The sequence below is a fragment of the Coenobita brevimanus genome, chromosome 90, assembly GCF_032717465.1.
Source record: "Coenobita brevimanus isolate Jiangsu-jjx chromosome 90, ASM3271746v2, whole genome shotgun sequence".
NCBI classification, from domain to species: Eukaryota; Metazoa; Arthropoda; class Malacostraca; order Decapoda; family Coenobitidae; genus Coenobita; species Coenobita brevimanus.
In genome coordinates, this window is record NC_137043.1 from 22964973 (window position 1) to 22990443 (window position 25471).

Genomic DNA, 25471 nt, shown 5'->3' on the forward strand with positions numbered 1-25471 from the left:
AACATTGGTCTCCTAACCTCAAATGCTCTGGATTAATGGTACAGCTGCCCTACGAAGTGACGGCTAAGTAACCAGAAGATTTCGGTCAGCGATGATGCACATACTGTACACTTCCTTATAAGTTTATAAGGTGAAATGTATTATGTTAATTTATTGCAGAAAACAGTAAGTAAATGCCAAAGCACGTACTGGTATATTTCAGAATTGTGGGAAGCAGTTCATTAGTTAAGAGGAAATCTAAATGGAATTACAGTATTTGAAATTTCAGAACTATTGCTCAGGAACAGTCAGGGCTAATTTGCAGAGTTCAAATCTTGTAGGTAACAAGCAATAACTTTTCAGTAGTGTAAAACTGAAAAGAAAAGGGCTTCAATAACAACCGAAATCAATCATTATTATTTATAAAATAATTTCTGTTACCATACTAAGGAATAATTTATAGGCTTTTATTTCCGTTTTTGTTGTCTCCATGGACGACGACAAAATATGGGAAAGTGGAGTAAGTTAGTAGTCTATTTTAAATGGCCTGGTCAATGAGGACGAAAGGAGACAACTTTTACTCATATACATGCTGTTATTACAATGCCTATGGCCAGTTTTCCATTAATAAAAACTTGGCCACCCCATTTGGGATACATGGCATCTGGCAAAAAAAAAAAAAAAAAAAAAAAAAAAAAAAAACTCTGGAAAATTTAGTATAAGGCAGGGGACTCTCAGGCAATGAAAGATAAAGAACCTCAAAAATTTGCCTAGAGTCAGAGCTCCATGGAGAAGGCCAACCTGTCATAGCCTGGTATCCTCAGTCCATAAAACTGGCAAGAATAACAAAATGCAGAGGTTCCTAAACAAATCACCAAGTTCAAAACTTCCAAATCAGCATTTTCAGTAAACCCCTTAACCGCGGGGCATCACTTTCGTGACGCTCTGGTGCAATGGATCATACCGTGGGGCGTCACTTTTGCGATTCTGTGTTATTTTGAATTAGCCCGGGCTTTGAAGTGGTCGCTTGTATCATCTGTCAGTACTGCCAGTGTTTAACAATAGTCAGTGCTGCTATTGTCAGCTGTTCTCCCATCCACTGTTGACAATTAAGCCATTTCTCCCCATTCTTGACTCCCCTCCATTACTCTCTCCTCCCGCCTGCCCCAGCTGCGCAGCGCTAGGCAAATCTTGCCTGGATTTTTCCACTCATTTCATCCATTGGAATGAGCCCTATGCCTTATTCTCATACAATATATATAAAAAAGAAAAAAGGTAATTGATAGTGCCATGCATCTGGAATTGGCTAATTATCACCTGGCAATACCCCACGTGCACTCGTTCGCTAATTTTCCCTGTTCATTTCCCCTTGAAATATGCTGTATGACCTGTTCTCATAATAAAAATATACTACCTAATTTATTTCGTATTGTCTTGATTTCCTGCCAATCATTTCATAGCGTATATATTAGCAGCTGTCACCACGCTGACGTTGGCAACCCTTCACTGCCCCTAGACCCAGCAGTCAGTTTACTCTCGTCTTTCAAGGTGAAGTCACGTTGGATTCGCGCCTGTCCAATTCCGCTGCTTCTTAGCCCCATGCAAAGGTCCTTGTGACCTCTACTCCTACTAAAGCTCGTGTGGGAAGGGGTAAAGGCTAAGTGACTCTGCTGTGGAATGTGAACTAGCTAATTTATCAATGATAATGATGGACAGTGACAACGATCTTTCTGGTCTCTAAAACAGTGCAAGTGAAAATGTAAATTATGTGTAAACAGCAAGTGAAAGCAATGAATGTAAATATAACTGAACAGTGGAAAATAGTTTTATAAGTTACTGCAAGTGACAGTGCATAAAAGTGTAAGTAAAATAGAAATGTAAATAATGTAAATAAAATAAAGAATGTGAATAGAAATGTAAATAAGTAGTAATACAAGAATACGAGTATATATACTAGGAGTAATGAAAGTGAAAGTCAAAGTAATGAAAATGAAAGTGACAGCTTCGCTCTCTACGCTAGTATACACATGAAAGTGAATGCCTGGAGTGAAAATAAACTACTAGTACTGAAAGACTTATAAATAAATATTGTAAAGTAGTAATATAAGAATACGAGTATATATCCTAGGAGTAATGAAAGTGAAAGTGAAAGTAATGAAAATGAAAGTGACAGCTTCGCTCTCTAAGCTAGTATACATGAGAAAGTGAATGCCTGGAGTGAAAATAAACTACTAGTACTGAAAGAAACTTATAGATAAATATTGTATATATAAATAAGTGTAATAAAGTACTAGGAGTATAAAGTGTGAGTGTGTTTATAAATAATAAATGACAGCTCTGTCTCAGAATACCATCGGGGAACCAGCATGGGAGGAATGCTCGTATGCGCTCATAATTTACATTGCTGTCACAGTTTTTTTTTTGGGGGGGAGTATCGATTCCAAACTACTTGAAATTCAAAGAACAGTGTTTGTAGTTATAATATCAGGCAGTGGTAACCATATTACAGAGTGTCGGTAAGTGTAAAGTGGAGACTTCTTTACCCAACTTCAGAAGTCTCCACAAGTCCTACGGTAGTCGACGAAGACTCAACAAACATCCCAGGGGAAAGCTGAAGGTATGTGCCATATGCATATGTAATTATAATATTCTAGGACTAATAACTGATTTTTGGCAAATATTTTTAAAAAGTCAGTCGGAAAGCGAATATCCCCACATGAGGAGCACGGACCGCCTCTAACATGCCCGCGCTTAAGGGATTAAGCAGGACATGACAGTTCATTTAAAAAGAAAGATATTATAGATTAAAAGCTAGAGAAAAATTATGTGCTTTTGCACTGCAATGGGTTATAAACTCATGTTCTGGTCCTCTTTATTCCCTAGTGTAGGAGGAAAGGGTAAAATCTGTCATACCTCCTTACATCTATCTATCTATGGTATCTATCTACTGCCAGACACCTAAATCCCGTAGGGGATGGCCACCAACAAATAGCCTCCATGTCGCCCTGTCCAATGCCATTAAACTGCCCTGCTTCTAACTCACAAACCCCCTGTCACATATACCTCTCTACTCCATCCCTCCATCTCATCCTCGGCCTCCCCCTCCCTCCACCTCACTTGCATACATTCTCCTCATAAGTCTCTCCCTCTCCATCCTCTCCACATGGCCAAACTACCTCAATGTACTTCTCCTAACGCTTTCTATCACACCCACATACACAACACAAAGCTTTTTCACTTCCTCATTTGTCAGTCTGTCTGTCCATGGAACTCCACATGCTCCTCTCAAATAACTCATTTTCACTGCTCTCACTCTTGCCTTCCATCCCTCCAACAAGGTCCAAGCTTCACTTCCATACGTTAAAGATGTTATCACATTACTGTCAAGAAGCGATTTTTATACTTCCATGCTCACTTCCCTGTTTCTTATCACTGCTTTCAAAAAACCAGCAACCTTTCTTCAATGCTGTACCTTTTCAAGGACTTCTCCCTCTAAACTTCCATCCATATTCATCACACTACCCAGGTACTTAAATGCACTCACATTTTCCATTTCCTCCTCATCCAGCCTCACTGCACATTCAGTGGCTTATTTATCTCGAAGACCATAACTTTACTCTTCCTTACATTCACCTTTAGATTCTATTTCTTATACACAATCCCAAACTTATTCACCAAGCCTTGCAGTTCCCCTTCATCTTTACTTAACAATCTATCTATAGCCCGACGCCCTAATCCCGCAAAGGGTGGCCGCAGACAAAACGCCTCCACATCACTCTGTCACCCACCATTTGACTACCCTCCCGCCAACTCACCCCCCCCTCCCTCATATACCTCTCAACTCCATCCCTCCACCACATCCTCGGTCTACCCCTCCCTCTCCCTCCCTCCACCTCACCTACATACACCCTCTTAGTCAGTCTTTCATTCTCCATTCTCTCCACATGTCCAAACCACCTCAGTGTATTTCTCCTAATCTTCTCAACCACATCCACATCTCAACAATACAGTATCATATTCAAACAACAATACAGGGAGTTTCCAAAACTACCCTCTCACAGTAGGGTCGTTCAAACATCCAATGCCTTACCTTGTATCTTTTTTATAACCCCATCCATGTACAGACTGAACAACCATGGGGACATAACACATCCCTGTTTCAAGCCAACATTCAATTGAAAAATTCACTCAGTTAACTATCCACATGAACTGCAGCTCTAGCCCCCTCACACATACTCTTGACGGAATTCAACTTACCATTTTACTCCACATATTCTTAATACTTTTCGCATTCCTTGTCCATCCACCCCGTTATATGCTTTCTCCAAATCCATGAAGGCCGCATACAACTTCTTTCGCTGCTCTAGAAACTTTTCCACTAAAGACCTAAGAATGAATATCTGATCTACACAACCTCTTCCCTTCCTAAAACATCCCTGTTCTTCTCCAACTAATTCCTCTGTTACTTCCTTAACTCTGTCAATAAGTATCCTACCATATACGTTTCCTATTACACAAAAAGACAAATGCACCTATGATTACCACACACTTCTTTTTTCCCTCACCCTTTGTACAGGAGAATAATTACACTCGACTTCCAATGCTCCAGAACTCTACCTTCCTCCAAGGCCAATCTGCACATCTTCAATATCCATTCTACTACTCTTTCCCCCATGCTTCACCATTTCACCACACACTCCATCAATTCCTGGGGCTTTCCCCATTTTGACTTTCTTCAATACTTCCACTCCTTCCATCCTACTGACTATTTCCTCTCTTCTCACCTCCCTCCTTCTCCTACCCATTTCCCAGCCATTTAAACTCGCATTACGATACTTTCATTCTCTACGTTCGACAATTTCTTAAAGCGTTCTCTCCATCTGCTCACTTTTTCTCCTTTCTCCACTAGCAATCTACCATTTTTAACTTTCACTCCCCGACTTACTTCCTCACCCTGTCTAACAGTCTTTACCTCTTTCCAGAACATTTTCTTACATTCCCTCCACTTTACACTCAAATTCCTTCCAAATTCCTCATCCACTCTCTTCTTACTCTCTCTTCCGTCTCTCAACTTCCTCTGCACCCTTGTTTCTCATCCACTCACTATATGCTTGCTTCTTTTGTGCCACAGCCTGTCTCAGCTCTTCTTTCCACTATGCTGTTCCTTGCACCTCATTTCATCTTCTCTTCACTCTACACATCACTTCACATGCTGCACAGATTTCTTCTGTGAATATCTTGCACATACCTTCCATGTCCCCCAGCTGCTCCATATCATATTTACCCAGTCGCTCCTCCACTTACCTCTTATATTCCGCCTTTTTTCCATCCTCTTGCAACATTTCTACCCTCCTTATTTTGACTACTTCCTCCTTTCCTTCCCTTCTCCTACTCCTTCATTTCATTTGAACCTTGACTTTCACCACCAGAAAGCCCACTCCCCTAACTTCTGTATGCTCTTTCATCCACTACACACCTTCTCATTCTATCATCCACACACACAATCAAGCACTACCTTCCGTTCATTCAGTTCACCACCCACCCTTCTCATCACTTGCCACATATACCTGTTGATCATTTTGTGTGTAGAGAGGATATTCGCTATTACCAACCCCCTCCCTGCACAATGTCCACTAGGGCAATGCCATTCTTATCCACCTCTGCAGGCACACTCCTCTCTTCAACTTCTTCCACCTTCACAATCCCTACTTTTCCATTCATATCTCAAATAAAAAAACACTCTCTCATTCCTTTCAAACTTTTTCCTGCATGCTTCCACATTTGTCCAAAACTCTTCTTCCACTCTACTTGCACAACTTTGCATTAGGGCATACACACATACAATTGCCCACATTTGTAGTTAAAACTTTCAATCTTACCCACACAATCCTTGAGCCAATGGATCCATACTCTCTTATATTCTCCTTCCACCTCTTGCAGACAACAATACAAACTCCACCTCCTGCCCTCTCATTCTTACCAAATCCCACACATACACAGTACCCCATCCAAACTCCCATTTTCTCAGAGTCTCACCTCTCCATTATTCCACATACATCCACATTTGCATCCTCAAGCACCTGGACACTCTCTCTTTCACCTCATCATTCGCACCCCTTACATTCCATGTCGCAATCTGTACCATGTCCATTGTTCGGTCCTCAGTTGTCACTTGTCGGTCAATCCTGGTCCAAGGCTTCTTGTTCGTATTTTTAGTTAGTTGTTTTCTGGGGAGGGGCACTAACCCTCCACGAACCCACTTATTGTTACGCAAGGAACATGTGTTGGTTGGTTTTAAGGTTACCACCCAAAGTTGTAAAGGATTTCCTGGTTAATGGGAAATCATTTGGCTTGTGTTGGGCTACCCTAAAACAGAGTACCACTACAGTGAGTGGGTTGATGATGGGCACCCCCACCTCCTTAAAACTGAAAATAAATTTGCATCAATTGGGAATGAAGTAACTAATTATAATTATTATATGCAAGGAGAAGACCAGGAATAACAAACTGAAAGTTCTAGCTGCTATTTCAGGTAGGGTATCCTTATGAAGAATAATTTTATTGTGGTGACATCTTATTGCTGCTATATCATCACCTCTGCATAAGTAGTGTATTGCGTCACAAGAATTTTCCTTGACTGGTCTTTGAAACTACAGTATCTGTATTTGATATCCTGGGAAGCACACATTCATTCACATTGGGAAATGTATCTAAGTGTTAACTTACAATATATCATATTTTATCTATTTACAATATATCATATCTATTTACAATATATCATATTTTATCTATCATATTTTATCTATCTATCTATCTATGTATTGCCAGATGCCTTAATCCCGTAACGGGGGGGCCACAAACAAATCACCTCCATGTCGCCCTGTCCCCTGCCATTTCATTGCCTTGCTCCCAGTTCACACCCCCCTCTCTCATATACCTCTCCACCCCATCCCTCCATCTCATCCTTGGCCTCCCCCTCCCACTCCCCCACTTCACCTCACTCACACTCTCCTTGTCAGTCTCTCACTCTCCATCCTCTCTACATGGACAAACCACCTCAATGTGTTTCTCCTAACGCTTCCTATCACATCCACGTCCACACCAAAACACACCTTCACTTCCTCATTTGTCAGAGTGCCTCTCCATGTGACTCCACAGGCTCCTCTCAAAGAACTTATTTCCCCTGCTCTCACTCTTGACTTCTGTCCCTCCAACAAGGTCCAAGCTTCACTTCCATACATTAGAGCTGGTATCACAATACTTTCATGTAGTAACTTTTTCACTTCCATGCTCACTTCCCTGTTTCTTATCACTGCTTTCAAGGAACCAGCAATCTCTCTTCCTCCTAACGCTTCCTATCACATCCACGTCCACACCAAAACGCACCTTCACTTCCTCATTTGTCAGAGTGCCTCTCCATGTGACTCCACAGGCTCCTCTCAAAGAACTTATTTCCCCTGCTCTCACTCTTGACTTCTGTCCCTCCAACAAGGTCCAAGCTTCACTTCCATACATTAGAGCTGGTATCACAATACAGTAGAAGTCCGATTTTTCGGCATCTATGGGACCAGGCAAGTGCCGAAATATCAAAATTGCCGAATTATCGAAAACCCTACCCACTCAGTACCTTATATGTTTCGGTGAACACTATCATCATTACTCATATCATTACAAATGTGTTTGGAGAGAGTACTGTATACTGTTTGATACTGTACAATACTGTAATGAATACAGTACTATACAGTGGAAGCTCGATTATCCAGCTTTCGGTATATCCAGGCCCTGACCCAATGGTTCAGTGGTATAGTAATTCATAGAATTATCCGTACGATAGCTCCGGTTTAAACAGGAAGCATCCAGTTTCTAGGGAGAGAGGCATGGATAAACCAGAGAGAGTCTTGCTCACCCTGCCCCCACCCACACCTCCTGCTCACAACTCGATCACAAGGGTGGTAGGATGGAGTTTGGTGAGGCAACTGTTACTCCTGACGTAGCCTAACCTTGCTAACTCGATCATAAGGGTGGTAGGATGGAGTTTGGTGAGGCAACTGTTACTCCTGACGTAGCCTAACCTTGCTTAACTACTTAATAATTTAACCTAACCTGACCTAACCTGGGCTCCAGTTGGGAAATTGGGAAACTAAATCCATTTTTGTGTACGATGAGTTTCATCCATTATGCCCGAAGCAATCGTAGGTACGGCTTAAAGAACGTGATAAAAGAGAAAATCTTTCAGCAAGAGAAGGTAATTTACTACCCTCAAAACAGAAAAACACAGAAAACAAACTGGAGGAATATGAAGTGAATTGGTGAGGTCTTTAGGCTGTATGCTTAGACGAAAAGTAATGGGTTTCCTAGTTTTAGGGAACGAAATGAAACAAGAATGTCTGCTTATCAGAAAAAAAAAAAAAATACTCATCTCATGTGTTCTCGTAAGTTAGCATTGAGTTCTGCATTTTTCGTTAGGTATCGCGCCTCCCAACACATTTCGGACCAACAGAGCATTGTTATTTCTTCCTCTTACATTTACTGTTCACTCTTTTGTTCGTTCCTAAGTGTACTGTATGTGTGAAAGAGAGAATTAATACAAACAATAATGCATTCCATTAACCCCATCATAGCTGTCAGCCTCGAACAATGCTTTACTGTACCGGTGTCAGGGATGTTGGGTTAGGGAGAGCTATAAAAAACTGCGAACAATTATGGGAAGGGAACGAAGGTCACTGGTATGTTTTCACGACCCTCCTCTACCATCTCAAACAGTCAGGCGGCCTGCCACTTCATCTCAGATGTTTTTGCCGATATGTTTAAATGCTAATGTAACATGCACCCTAATTATGAGTAAGTTTCTTCCAATATGCCGGAAACAAACGTAGGTAAGGCTTAAGGAACGTTATGATAATAAGAAAACAAACTAGAAAAATACAAAAACAAACTAGAGAATATGAATTGAATTGGTAAGGTTATTACGCTGTATGCTTGGACGAAAATTTAAGAGTTTCACAATTATAGGGGACGAAATGGAACAATTATGTTTACTAATAAGAAAAAATACTTTCATCTCAAGTGTTCTTGTAAGGTGGCATTCAGTTCCACATTCATTGTTCGATGTCGCTTCCCAACACATTTCGGACCGACAGAGCATACAGTTATTTCTGCTCCTTACAGTTAAGTGTACATTTATTGCACATTCTTTTGTTCGTTCGTGTATGTGTGAAAGAGAGAGTATTGATACAAACAATAATGTATTCCATTAACCCCTTATGGCTGTTAGCCTTGAACAATGCTTTACTGTACCAGTGTCAGTAACGTTAAGTTAGGGAGAGCCATAAAAACTGCGAACAATTATGGGAAGGGAACCAAGGTCACTGGTATGTTTATACGACCCTACTCTACAATCCCAAACAGCTCGGCGGTCCTTTCATCCCAGATGTTTTCGCCGATATGTTTAAATGCTAAAGTAACATGCACCCTAACTTTATGTTTAAATTCTAATGTAACATGCCCCCTAATTTTCTTTCACGAATCATAACAAATCACAAGATGGGTTTAGGGAGGAGGGGAAAAAGCCAGGTGTACCAGACGAGTCTTTTCACATCTGTAAGAAAAAGAAACTGACTTTATAACTTTGAAAAAATGGTTTCAAGGTCTGCCACGGGAGTACACAAATTTCTGAACTCACGAACATTGAGTATTTGAGGGGGGTAAACATACGCTTTGCTGTAAGCAGTAAAAGCACCTTACCAAATCAGTTCATCCTGATAGTCTGTTATATTTTTCTGATTATTTCTGGGTTGGTAAATAAACATTTCTTGTTAAATCTTTCCCCACTGTTTTTATCTGTTCTGGTGTGACGACTCTTTGATTCGTTAACGTAATGGCAGAAGACACTGTTCTAATCTAAGTGTTTAAACCTGGCCTAACCTAGCTTAACTGCACTTAATAATGTAACCTAACCTAATCTTCAGTTGGGAAGTTGGGAAACGAAGTCCACATTTGAGTACGATGAGTTTCGTCCATTGTGCTGGAAACAATCGTAGGTACAGCTTTAGAACGTGACGATACTAACAGGGAGGAAATCTTTCAGTAAGAAAACATGATTTACCGAACTGAATATAGTCTGAAAAATACTGAAACAAGCTGGAGGAATATACATTGAACTGGAAAGGTCTTTCTGGTACTTAAGTGTACATTTACCGGTAAATAAATCAGTCTAACAGTTTGTCCTCTCTTTATGCTATAGGAGAAAGAGCTAGCCTCTGAGCTTCATGGCAGTGGTAGACTCGTTCCATCACTTTCACTATCTCACTCACTAAGGCGGGTAAAGGCGGGTAGCTAGCTGGCGAGCCTCATGGAGAATTTCAAGACTGACGAAAAAAATCGGAGAATCTGCCGAACGATCGGAGATTTTCGTAAATGGGACTATTTCTCAAAACTGCCGAAATGTCAGATTTGCCGGGGAATTGGATGCCGAAATATTGGACTTTTACTGTACTTTCATGTAGTAACTTTTTCACTTCCATGCTCACTTCCCTGTTTCTTATCACTGCTTTCAAGGAACCAGCAATCTCTCTTCCTCCTTGTGCCCTTTCAAGCACTTCACCCTCTAACCTTCCATCCTTACTCATCACACTACCCAAGTACAGTACCCTCGCGTCCAGCACGCGTTAGTCCAGCACAATGAGCAATTAATTAACATTATTTAATACGATTTAATTACTGCAACACGAATGTGTTAGCATAACACGCACAGAGCTCCGAGAAGTGGGCCAAATCCGCAGAGTTCACTCTAGAACGATCACCCCCAGTCCAACACGGCCATACTGGACATTCCCATGATGATGATAGCCAATGAAAAACTTCTGATCAAGTAGCCTTCCCCGTCCGCTATCGAGACGTGATCGTGATGCCGCCCAATTAAAAACGCTTCTGGTGTCACGTGATGTTTTGTTTACATTTCTCCCGCCACAGAGCCACTCAGTCGCATAATTGCATTGGAAGGTGCTTTTTTCTTGCTGCATTTTCTGCCCCTGTTACCGCATTTTACCCTGCTCACGATGCCTAGGAAGCCTTCTGAGAACCCCAAGAAGCGTCGGCACCTCCCTCAGGCCACCAAGCTAGAAAGCATCGAGAGGAAGAAGAAAGGGGAGAGGAAAGTTGACATTGCCAAGGCCTACAACATGAATGAAGCCAACGTGATCATAATAAAAAACTTAAGACAAGATCCTGGCAGCCAAAGGCTATCACACGGCACTACATACCAGGTTTGCCGAGGATACAATGGTAAATCGGAACAGTAACGTGGTAAAATTGCCGATGATACCAAGTGCATTTGGAATTCATCTGGATGGATTCCTGCCGACATACGACGGGGAAAATAGTGTGACCAAAACCCAGGCGACTCGACAGAGAATGTATCGTACTACAGCCTGACACTGAATACATATTAATATTTTAGAATAAATATCAATCGTTTTGAAACCCTTCTCATCGGCGTGCGTACCAGTTTATAAACAAAGTTGCTTCTCCTTATTCTCTACCGAGTCAGCGACAGCGATCACTTTCCACAGTCACGAGACGGGGCTCTGGCAACAGTGTGAGAAGCATGCACTTTGCCGAGGATTACAGGGCTAGGACAGGCAGAAGCAGACGAAGATAGTGATCCTGAGTGTGATTTCGAAGGATTTATGAGGGAGGTTTGATTTCGAAGGATTTATGAGGGAGGTTGAGGAGGAGCAACAGCAATTACCCGCTAGTGACGTCAGCAGCCATCCTCCGGGGACCCAGTAGGACTAACTACAGCCTTGTATACCACCTTCCATTCCCAGCAAGCCCACCAACACTATCCTAAAAGGTTAGTTATCATTCATAGCACAGTACCATTTATTATAATTACAATAGTACCAGTATATGTATAGGTATATGGTAGCTATTTAGGGTGACTTTTCCGAGTGTTGCTGACATAATTCATTTTTCCCCATAAGCTCTATTGTTAGTCCAACACGTTTTTGGTCCAACACGTGACCCATGCATGACAATATTACCGCGCTGGACGCGAGGGTACTGTATTTAAATGCACTCACATTTTCCATTTCCTCCTCATCCAACCTCACTGTACATTCACTGACTTCACTCCTCTCGAAGACCATAACTTTACTCATCCCTACATTCGCCTTTAGATTCTGTTTCTTACACACTCTCCCAAACTCATCCACCAAGCCTTGCAGCTCCCCTTCGTCTTCACTTAACAACACAGTATCATCTGCAAACAACAGTACAGGGAGTTTCCAAACACTGCCCTCTCTCACTAGGGCAGCTCCAACATACACTGCCCTACATTGTATTTCTTTTATAACCCCATCCATGTACAGACTGAACAACCATGGAGACATGACAAATCCCTGTTTAAATCCAATCTTCAAACAGAAGAATTCACTCAATACACTACAATACAACATTAAAAGGTTAACGTTTTGGCCTATCACCCAGCATCGAATGGGTTGGTAGAGAGACAAAATAAAAAGGTATTAGATGTGCTACGACACATTCTCAGTGAAAATTATGCAAGCTGGGATGATTGGATTCCCAGAGTAGAGGCCTCCATTAATGGGTCTATAAATAAATCCATTGGTGACACACCACATTTCATTATATATGGCACGGATAAAAAATTACCATATGAGCTCCTAGAAGGTGACAGCATGCCTATATACAATTACGATGATTACTCTAAACTCCGTTTACGTGAATTCCAGGACATTCACAAAAGAGTGCAAAAACAATTAACGATGTCCAAGGAAGAAATGACGGAGGCATTTAACAAAAAGGCAAAAGATTCACCTATCAGCTTAGGAGACATTGTTTACGGAGTCATTCATACGAGAGACAATAAATTATCCCCTAAATTTGAGGGCCCATACAGAGTAATTAACATAAAGGCAAACAAAGTTTTAATTAAGTCACTTTCAAGTGGCGAGGAAAAACAAGTTCATATTGACCATTTAAAACGAGTTTCAAGGGAATTATCACATAATTATTCAGCCTCGGATACAACCGAACAGGTGAACGTACCTCAAGAAACCAAGCAAGAACACAACAATGATTACAAAAGAAATTAAGGTCATATACCAAACAATCGAACATAGGTGCAACTATTCCAATGAAATCTACAGTACATCATTTACGAGAATTAAATATCGATTTAAACTCCTTCTATAAATGAAATAACAGCCAACCGTAACGCACATCATCACTATCATCAACCACAGCTTTATAGGAAATTAATAGATTTTTTTCGGTAGGTTACGATGAAGGGACTTATGCTATGGATTCTCCTATACATAGTAAGAGTATATGCGCACCTAGACCCCAAGCATATAGTACGACAAGGATGCCTCATAGCTCCAACGGCCACGACTACAATCGTCAAGGATGTCATGAGTACTGAAATAAGTCTAGATTACTTGTATGACTTACCTACTTATATAGAAAGACTTGCGACGCCGATGCGAACTCTGGACTTCAAGATAGGGAATTATGTTTCACAATCACATATCACCAAGGAAGTGGATGAAATGGTGAAGTTAGCGAAATGGAAACTAGAACAGGCGAAGTCAACTATGCTCGTCATGATCCAAGATCTCCCATCTTCTGGAACAGAGGTGCTGAGCGACAGGAACAACATCACACGTACTCGCCAAAAGCGCGGTTTGTTCGATCTGGGCGGCGCAATTCTTGGGAACATCTTTGGATTGGCTACAGAGGATGACCTTAACGAAATAAACAAAAAATTTAATAAGATAGCTCAGGTACTAACATACCAAGATAAATTCATCACAGGACAGAACTCAGCAATGAAAACAATTGTGAAAAATCTGAAACAAGCAGAAAACGTAGCTCTCGAGAGTATAGATAAAATAAATAACTTGGAGGGTAACGTTACCCTTTTCCAGCACTTCTCCATCATCACAGAACATATTGACACGATTCTACTACAATTAGAGAACACTAGAGATCATTTCAGGGCACTTATGCAAGGAATTTCGAATGCTGGTGATGGCAAGATCACAAATGACTTACTCCCAGTTCATGAGCTACGTCAGATAGTTAGTCAAGGCATACATAAACATAAATTGAAGCCATTGTTCCGCAGTAGGGAATTTATGCAATATTACCCGTACTTGGAAGCAACACTAACACCAACATCAGTGATAGTTCATGTACCATTCATCACGGAAGACCTGTTCACAGTATACCAAATCCACCCCTTCCCCTATAGAAACAACAACACTTTAGTCATCATCAACATCAACACAGACACCGAACTCATCATGGTCTCCAAGAGACGAGACACTGTCACTTTCGCAAGTGAGTCAACGATTGAGCGAAAGTGCCGCACATCCTTACATGCTGTTCATCTTTGTCCTGCGTACATTTTCACGTTTCAGCCTACTGATACGGTCCCTTGTGAAATGGCTATCATCAGCAATAACAATATTCATCATCATTGCAACTTCACTTTTGCTCCAGATAAACTTGTACACCATCAACGCATTGGACACTCGCAGTTTTTTTATTTCCCTCATAACACATCAGTTTACATAGTCTGTCCAGATATACCACCATCTCATACATCAGCCTCAGGATTATACATAGCACCAGACTACTGTGCGGTATTTACACCATCCATGTCTACTTTTTCCACCATCAATCACTACGCCATTCTCAATCATACACACAAACATTTCCACCCACTGCCTGATATGGACTTAAACATGAGCACAAGTATTAAGCTGACTTCACCTAAGTTTGAAACTATGCAGCTGATCAATGAAACAATGAAGCCCTGGGAAGATTTGAGTTTGAGTATGTTCAACCCATATTATGTGTATAGCCAAGCACCTTCTGTCTTCATAATTATCTGCATTGTTGTTGCAGTATTGCTGTTGGCCATGCACAGAATGCATGCAAGAATTGCTAATTTGGAGTCATTGTTTAGTGGGGGAGAGTTAACATCACAGTTAACCACCCTGAATGAAGTGTATATATTTTGTATATAGTATTAATTATATATATAAAAAAAAAAAAAAAATAATAATAATAATAATAATAACACAAAGAAGAATGACCCATATATGGCAGACCAGTACCATTATCTTTAAATGAAATATTAGTAACTCTTACAATATTCTTAATTTTAAACTATTTTTATTCTTGCATGTATGCAATTCACTATAATAACCCAAGTACATACTGTATTACAGTTAAATAATTTACTTTAATGCATTTATTCCAATATGTATTCAACTTATTTAAAATGTAATATTACTGAATAATCACTATTTACTATGCATAATATATGTATACAATATTCATACAATTATGTTACTTTACAATATTATGTATTTCACTTAATTAGCTTATAAGTTCATTATAATGTGTATGTAGTATGTATTAATATATTATAACTATTAAATGTCGATGGTACGTCATTTTCGCGCGGCCGAGCAAATATAGGACTACATAATAGATAGATAGATAAATAGATAGATAGAGAGACAGATAGAAGCAGGAAGTCAAATGATGAGAAGGTGTTGTGTTTGCGAGAGGCGAGCAGCGCTAAACGCTTACACGGGGGAAAGCTGACGACAGCGGCCAGTAAGGAGATGATTCATAGCTGTCAGCAGTCCTCTCGTGAGAAGGTTCTGTTGCCATGAGGAAGGTGCGGGACACACACACCCTACTACACGAGATTTCAGGAAAGAGAGTTTAGAAGGAGACAAGCGACCCTATAGAGAGGTCGAGACGGAGATTAGCTTGAGAACAGAGAGAGAGAGAGAGAGATAGCGAGACAGGGAGGTAGCTACCCAGGACTTATACTATTATACCTGTTTAATATTTCCAAGACAAATAAAGATAGTCCCATACTATTCTTTACCTCTCCCGTCACTACATGACATCTGGTGGGGAAACTACTACAAGATATAAAAGCCGCTCGACCACAAGTCTAACATATACTTCTCTACAATTAACTACAAAGTCTTTATGACACACCATCCACGTGCACCGCAGCCCTAGCACCCTCGTACATACTCTTGACAGCATTCAACAACTTACCATTTTACTCCACATATTCTTAATACTTTTCACATTCCTTGTCTATTCACCCTGTCATATGCTTTCTCCAAATCCATGAAGGCCGCATACAACTTCTTTCCCTTGTTGAGAAACTTTTCCACTAAAGATCTAAGAATGAATATCTGATCTACACAACCTCTTCCCTTCCTAAAACCTCCCTGTTCTTCTCCAACTAATTCCTCTGTTGTTTCCCTAACTCTATTAGTAAGTATCCTACCATATATTTTTCCTGTTACACTAAGACAAATGCCCCTATGATTACCACATATTTCTTTTTCCCCCTTTTCCTTTGTACAAGGAAATAATTATACCTGACTACCAATCTTCTGGGACTCTCCCTTCCTCCAAGGCCAATCTGCACATCTTCCACATCCATTCCACTACTCTCTCCCCCATTTTATCTATCTATCAATTACTGCCAGATGCCTTAATCCCAAAAGGGAGACACCACAAACAAATTGCCTCCATGTCACTCACTCCTCCACCATTTCACTGCCCTGCTCCCAGCTCCTCTCATATACCTCTCCACTCCATCCCTCCATCTCATCCTTGGCTTCCCCCTCCCTCTCGCTCCTTCCATCTCATCCTTGGCCTCCCCCTCCCTCCATCTTATCCTTGGCTTCTCCGTCCCTCTCCCTCCCTCCAACTCATCCTTGGCCTCCCTCTTCCTCCCTCCACCTCACTCACATACACTCTCCTCAACAGTCTCTCATTTTCCATCCACTCCACATGCGACACCACCGCAGTGTATTTTCCCTAACACTTTCTATCACATCCACATACACAATATAACACTTCTTCACTTCCTCATTTGCCAGTCTGTCTCTCCATGTAGCTCCACATGCTCCTCTCAAATAACTAATTTCCATTGCTCTCACTCTTGACTTGTGTCCTTCCAACAAGGCCCAAGTTTCATTTCCATACATTAGAGTTGGTATCATAATACTGTCATGCAGCAACTTTTTTACTTCCATGCACACTTCCATGTTTCTTATTACTGCTTTCAAAGAACCAGCAATTCCTTGCTGTACCCTTTCAAGCAATTCACCCTTCGAACTTCCATCATTACTCATCACACTACCCATGTACTTACATGCACTCACATTTTCCATTTCCTCATCATCCAACCTCATTGTACAGTCGCCCCAAGAAGTGATGGCAGAGTTTCAGATTGCTTCGGTCACTCTGCACTGCCATACGTTCAGTGAAAACAGTGAATATAAGGTAAACATTCAATGCCAACATCAGGTCATATCAAATAAATTACAGTATATATTATATTGCACTAAGAACGATGTAAAATGAATAACAGGAGGCAGTGATATTAGAAGTTAACACTTAGTTACCTTTCCCGATTTGAATGAATGTGAAGTGTATTACTCCGGCGCGGTGGGCAGTAGGCCTATAACTCCGTGTTCCTGATTTAAATGTTTCCCAGGATTTCAAATACAGATGCTCTAGTTTTGATGACCAGTTAAGGAAAATTATAGTGACTGCAATACACTGCCTTATTTTCAAATGCTATGGTGATGATCCAGCAACAATATGGATTCCATAACAATGAAATTATTCTTCGTAATGATGCCCTATCTGCGGTAGCAGCAAGACCATACTGCCTTTTATTCCGTCTTCCTCTCTCCAATAATAATTATAATTAGCAACTTTATTCCAAATTGATGCAAAATTATTATTAGCTGTAAGGAGGTATGACAGATTATGCTTTTTTCTCTTAACTAAACAATCAACAGGACCAAAACATGAGTTCATAAACTTTTGCAGTGCAAAAGCACACACTCTTTACTCCATCTTTTAATTTTAATATCTGTCTTTTTAAATAAACTGTAATGTCCTGCTGAACAGAAAATGCTGATTTTGAAGTTTTGAACTCAATTATTTGTTTATGAACCTCTGCATTTTACTACTCTTGCTAAACGATTGACCGAAGATATCAGACCACGACAGAAGTTAGCATTCTGCAAGGATCTCCAACTCTAGGCAAACATCGAGGTTCTTTTTTTTATACTTCTTTCACTGACAGCCCTCTGGCTTATATTAAATAATCCAGAGATTTTTCTTAATGGAAAACTGGCCAAAGGCAGTGTAATAACTGCATGTCTTTGAGTAATTGTTATCTCTTTTCATGCGTGTTGATCGAAACATTTAAAATAGCTTGCTGGCCTACGCCGTCTTCCCGCTTTCTGTCGTCGTCCATGGAGACATTGGAAACAGAAATAAACGACTTTAAATTATTCCCTGGTATTGTAACAGAAATTATTTTATAAGTAATAATTACTAATTTTTATTGTTTATTGAAGCTCCCTTTTGTTCAGTCTAACGCTACTGAAAAATTATTGCGCGTTACCATACTAGACTTGAACTCCGCAAATTATTCCTGACTGTCCCTGAGCGATAGTTGTGAAATTTCAATTAGTTCCGTTTAGGATTTCCTATTATCGTAACTAATGAACTGCTTCCTACAATTTTGAAATATACAGGTACTTTGGCTTTGCTTTATTGTTTTTTGTAACAGTTTTACGTATTAGGTTTCACCTCGTAGAGATATAAGCAAGAGTATGTGCAACATCGCTGACCGAAAATTTCTGGATACTCCGCCGTCACTTCTTAGGCCGACTGTACATCCAGTGACTTCATTTCTCTCAAAGACCATAACTTTACTCTTCCCAAAATTCATCTTTAGATTCTGTTTCTTACACACTCTTTCAAACTCATTCATCAATCCATGCAGCTCCCCTTTGTCTTTGCTGAACAGTATCATCTACAAAAAACAGTATGGTACTGGGAGTTTCCAAACATTGTCCCCTCCCATTAAAGCCACTCCAACATCCTCTGCCCTACCTTGCATCTCTTTTATAACCCCATCCATATACAGATGGAACAACCATGGAGACATGACATCCCTATTTCAATCCAACATTCAAAAACAAAAAATTTACTCAATTCACTATCCACATGCACTGCAGCCTTAGCCCCCTCATATGTACTCTTCACTATTCCCATTTACTCCATATATTCTTAATATATTCCACATTCCTTGTCTATTCACTCTGTCATATGCTTTCTCCAAATCCATGAAGGCCACATACAACTTCATTCTCTTCTCCAGAACCCTTTCCACTAAAGATCTACAAATGAATGTGTGACCTAAGCAACCTCTTCCTTTCCTAAAAATTACATACCGGTAATTCTTAGCGTGACATACTATATATTTTATTTGATGTGACATGATGAAGGCACAGAATTTTTACCTTATATTCAATAAGTTTTCACTGAAAGTATGGCAATGCAGAGTGACCAAAGCAATCTAAAACTCTGCCATCACTTCTTGGGGCAACTGTACCCTAGTCTTGGACCCCCATGCTCAGAAGCAGGCAAAATGGGATTTGGCAGTTATAATTTTCATTAACCACTCCACTACAAAAACTTTCTCCTGGGCTAATTAAAATCATATGGCATTTACCACAATAAACATTTACTGCAGAACCAAAAATTTTGAGTAGCAGCAGCAACAGCCATCTTTGGCCACTACATGCAAGCAAGGCGGCAAAGATCACTTTAACCATCCAGGAATCAGACTGTGAGGTGCCAAAACTCCAGTGCTTGTACTGGGCAAATGAACTGCCCCAGCAGCTTCACGCAGCTTCAAGGACACAAACAAGGACTCAGAAAAAAAGTCAGCCACCTAGCCTAGACTGTCTGGAACCAATCCCCTAATTGGTGTTAAAACCAATCTCAAGTATAAATCGTATGTCTAATGTGTTTAGATCCAGTGATACGGTGATGTAACGTGGCAGAGTGAGTCAAATGAAACCTAGCATGGGAAATTAGTTAAGTCTGTCCACAACCTGTTACTTAAAGGAAGAAAGTTTTACCTATTCAGTCTTCTGGTCCCCCCTATTTTCCTTGCCCCTTGTTGCCATGGGGGAGGGGGCTTCATTCACAACAACTATGGTGGTACAAATCTAAACTGGCAGATAGGGTGTGGCGCGACCCTCTGTACAGTGTTGCTATGTTTCCCAAACCCGCGATGTGAAATGGCTGTTATATATGTAAAAGGCATCACAAATAAGATAAACACAAATGAATACAATGTTAACATGTGTATTATAATATATGAAAGTACACTAAACTTATTATGCATGAAATATTTATGCGGCAATACAGAAACGTGGCATAAATATTTTACAGTGTTGCTATAAAAAAATGTAGTCACTTTCATCGGCTTTTATCGTATTTCTGGGATGGGTGATAATGTCACAATTATAATTATAAGATAATGTGCAGGAATATAAGTAAAAATATGCCAGTTTCTTAGTAAAAGAAAAAATAATACGTTAAACCCTCGTGAGCCGCAACACTCACACAGACCCAGACTAACCAGGCCAGAGCTTCCTTGTGTCACTTTCCTTTGTGTCCTTACCTACTGGGTGGTGTGGAAATATAGTCAGATTTACAATATGTACAATGTAATGTAAAAGAAAATAACCAAAATGTATCCTAAAACACCACAGATGAGAGAGAGAGAGAGAGAGAGAAGGGGGGAAAGGGAGGCCGGGGGAGGTGTTGAAGGAGAGATGAAGGAAGAGAGGGAAGGAAGGAGGGAGAGAGTGACTGAATGAAAACAAATCATGGCGCCGCACCAGCGAGGTCATCTGGCAACAAATGTAGAACAATAATAAATATTTTTAAATATAATTAGATACAATAAAAAAAATAAAGAAATGAAAGCATAAGTTTATAAGTCACTCATAAAAGAAACAAAATTCCCCAGGGTGACGCACATCTCCCCCAGGAGAGAGAAAGAGAGAGGGGGAGGGGGGCATCGAGCGTATGGAAAACGTGGCAACACTGTACAGAGCTTCGTGCCCCACCCTAGCCGCCAGTTTAGATTTGTCCTACCGTAGGACCTGATGTGGGACAGGGCCTTTCAGCCCCTCTCCCATCACCCAGGGTCCTCACTGGTGCCTCAACTAACTATGCAAGGCTATTTTTCTTCTGTTGCTTCTTCCTTCCTCTTTCTTCTGCCCCATTCTTGTTTCTTCCTCTTCCCTATCACTACCTAGTATTTTACCTTTCCATTCCTGACTTCATGCTACGGTACATGGCTTTTACCACATCCCTGTATTTGCTTGTCTGTTTTGCCCTACTCAAAGTCATCTCCCTATCATTTTATTTTGCTCTCTATTTCTTACACACTTGTTTCCATACTCTCTTATAATATCCATCTATACTCATACAGATGGATCCAGGACATCTTGTGGAACATGTCGTGCTGTTCTCTTTTCCTCCACTTCGTTTCAATACCATGTACCACCAACTGCCTGTGTACAGACAGCTGAACTCTAGGCCTTCATTTTTGCCCAGCAATGGCTTTACATCTTACCTTTCTCTTCATTTACCATTTTCTGTGGCACCTTTATTGCACCCTGGCTCTTTCATTCAACCAAATGTACCCATCTTTTAGTACTTATGATCTGAAAGAGACTTTTCTGCTTATCTATCCATCATAAATCTGTCCAGTTTTGCTGGGTTCTTGGACATACAAGCATAACAACTAATGAAAAGGAAGATCACCTAGACCGGTCAGCCATTTCCCTTAACAATTATGTTTACCTCCCATTTCCATTTTTGGATCTTTTCCCTGGGTTTAAAGCCTTCCCATTACAAAACTGGCAATCCTTCTGGTCACAAGCCATACACAACAAACTCTAAACTGTAAAAACATCCCTCTCACTGGGGGTTCCAATGGACACAAACACAGGCGTTGGGAAACTGCACATGCTCAACTTCGAAAAAGCCATGTTCACCTTACCTATGGTCACCACGTGACCAATGATCAGGTCCCATTTATTCAAGCTGTCTGCCATGTCTCAGCGTCTCGCACATACAGTGAGTCTTCGATATACGAAAAGGATAAGGACCAAAAAAAACTTTTGTAATTCGAAATTTCATATATCGGAATGATTTTCCACACTGAAATAGAGTCGTGATTTAAGACAAAACGAAACAACGACCTTACAATAACATGGACATTTAATTTCTCCCATAATTACATAATAGCACGGTAATACCACCCAATTGCATGAAACTGTGGGAAATGGATGCATTTAGGTATTGGATTTCCAGATACAACTCATGTGTTATGATTCTGTTGGTCACTGATTGACTTTCTCAACCCAACCCAACCCACATGACCCATGTCCAATACCAGCCTTCCAGGGCCTGCCTCAGTATCGTGTAGACGGTGGCTGTGATGAGAAGTTTATTTGCTTATTTCCTTGCTCCTCATTTCCTCCCAGAACTCTGAGCATGTGGTTCCAAAGCAACCTTAGTTATGCCTAAACACCCTGAAAGTGCTATGAACACAAGAAAAGCACTTATTTTCTATGAAAATGTAAAACTGTCGGACAAAGTGGTGTGTGGCATAATGCAAACAGACAGACATGAGTGCGGTGGGTGTTTATGATGTGCAGAGTTTTCTATGTTGGAAAAAAAAAAAATTAATGATGAAGGAGCAGTAGAATTCATGTTTTTGCCTTTAGTGCAATGTGTCAAAAAAATAAATAAATAAATAAACAAGCTTCGTGCCTGATGTTTATGAACTGACAATTTTTGGTTGAGAAAATTCGGATCTTACGATATATGAAGACACTACATGTTGACATACCGTACCTAGTTAAGTAAGATAATTACGTAAGTTCAGTTCTTGTGAATTATACTGTCATACAAATTATACTATGTGGCTGACTTGCTTATTATTCATTATTGCTGCATTCGTGTGTATACGAGAAGTAAGAAATACACAATCACTCCATGCTGACAACTTCTTTATAGCATTTTTTTTCCTTTCTTGTTGATGACCAATGTCTTTCAAAAATAGTTTCACACTGCATTTTTTTTTTTCATGACAGCCGAAAGTGATTCTTGGCAAAATATGCCCGATGCTGAGCAGCCATGGTTTATGTGTTGTTTACACTGAGCTCAGTGGTTGTTTAGGTAAAAAGTTTTTTGCCTGATTGGTAACGAGGACTTAAAGAGGCTTAGTGGCAATCCTTGGTGATTGAAATTCTTATGGGGAGTATTCGGGGGCAAAACTAATCGGTTGGGTTAGGTTAGAAAGTAGTATGCACCGATGTGTCCAATCGGTGAAATCGTACCTACAACACACTGTCTTGGGTGTCTTAAGGCAGACATTAGTAATAATCTATATTTTTAATGAAAAATTTAAGGCTCCTAAAACCTAACCCCGTATTTTACATGTAAATACATGTCACGTTTTAGCGCGAATTTGATTTTGCACGAGGTTCTGCATAACCTACCTTGTGTTGCATGAAAACTCTACTGCAGGGGTGGCCAACCTATGGCGCATGCGCCAAATGTGGTGCATTGCATCCCTGTGATAATGATAAAATAAGCCTACTCATTACTTTTAGTGATTTTCTTATTTCGTGCACATCCTTTTTAGCGAATGTTATCTTCCTTCACATTAATCTGCTTTCAGTTAAAAATATGCTTAATTAATCAAATTAGGAAAGATGGAATTTCGTTCTGCAATTGTCCCGTAACTGTTCAATACGCGTCTCATACTTGTGTGACCATGAGGTGCCAGGCGTCTGCCCCAGCAGTGAGTCACCACCGTTTTTGCCAGTTTACAACTGAGGCTCGGTCCAGTACGGTACGAAGTTGTGTTCTGTTTTTCGTTTGCGAGCATTTGCAGTATTGTACTTTTCAAAAAAAAAAGCCTTGTTTTTATATTTCAGTTACTCATCACAGACTCACAGTGCAAAAGAAAATGAGCAAAAGAAAGGCAGAAAGTGAAAGTAGGCATGAATTCAATGAACAGTGGGAAAATGAGTTGTTATATAAAGCGGGTCCGTCAGGAAAACCGTTGTGCATTGTGTGTGAAAACACTCTTTCACAGAACAGAAGACATGATCTTAACAGACACTATAAAACACAGCATCAGACTGAAATTGAAGGAAAACTGAAGCTCGTGCTTGGGTCTGAGTTACGGAAAGAATATGTGATTAAGAAAAAGGAAGAAATCAGAAGAAGACAAAATGTATTCACTAAAAGAAGTTGTGAAAGTCTGGTGATGACAGAAGCCTCCTATGAAATTGCTTTAGCGCTGGCCAAAAAAAAGAAAGCTTTCTCTGATGGAGAAAAAATTGTTAAGCCTTGTCTCCAGATATTTGCAAGACGTCTTGGTGATAAAAGTATTGAAAGGAAAGCAGATGAAATTGCTCTGTCAAAGCAGACTTGTTACGAGGCGTAACAAGGAACTCTCTCATGACGTGTCTCAGCAATTGAAAGACCTTGTCCATTCTTGTACTTTTTATTCACTAGCATTGGATGAATCAACTGACATATGTGATGTAGCCCAGTTAGGCATACAGTAATCACTCAAATATCCGGATTAATAGAGCCATCGGTAGGTTTGGTTATTGGTTTCGTCCGGATAATGGGCCCCAGCTTATGGACTTGTACTTATGGACCCTAACTCAGAGAAACACCTATACAACTCCCTCTGGACATGCATAGCACTTATTTAACACCCAAATCACACCAATAAGGCACATAAATGACTGAAATAAATGCAAAAGAAACATAAAATGAGGGTTTAGAAGTATGTTCATACATTAATAAACATTCTGGTACTTATGGACCCTAACCTAGCCTAACTCTGAAAAACACATTCCTACTGCACATGCATGAGGTAAGTATAGTATGGAAAAAAGTACAGTATGAAACATTCTGGTAAGTATAGTATGGAAAAAAGTACAATATGAAACATTCTGGATACTTACAGCAAGTCCCTGGCCACCCCGATGAATAACCGCCTCCTCTCGGACTCTGACAGTAAGAACGATTTCCTGAAGCACTTGCAGTACACTCTTCCTGATGTCTTGCACTGAACTTAGTCAATAACACACAGAAGTCCGTTCTCTTCACAGTGTTCACTTTAGTCCAAATAATGTTCCATTAAAATTTTGTGTTGCACATTAACTTTTCCCAAGTTTTTTTTATTTTCCAAAGCCAAAACAAAGAAGGTTAGTTACGTTAAATTTTGTTTCCACTGAGTCTTTTCTGTCATTTCGAAAACCTTAACACAACACACCGTTTTTTTCACTGAACAACACTCAAAATATCCGTGTGGTCTAGTGGAGAAGTTCTTGCTGTTTATTCACTGTCAGAGTCCGAGAGTATCACTGGCAGGCGACCAAGGGGTGCATCACTGGGTCGTGGTGATGGTGTACCGACTACAGAAGACTCTGAGGAAAGCCGCAAACTCACATCGAGCGGTGAATCCACTGTAGCTGATGTGCTGGGCTGTGCC

At 40.3% G+C, this 25471-nt stretch overlaps 1 protein-coding gene across 1 annotated transcript in view; it reads right to left on the reverse strand.

Moving 5' to 3' along the window:
- The window catches only part of LOC145411591 (selenoprotein F), a 176239-nt gene that overhangs the window by 102536 nt on the left and 48232 nt on the right, over nucleotides 1-25471 (reverse strand). The window lies entirely within an intron of this gene.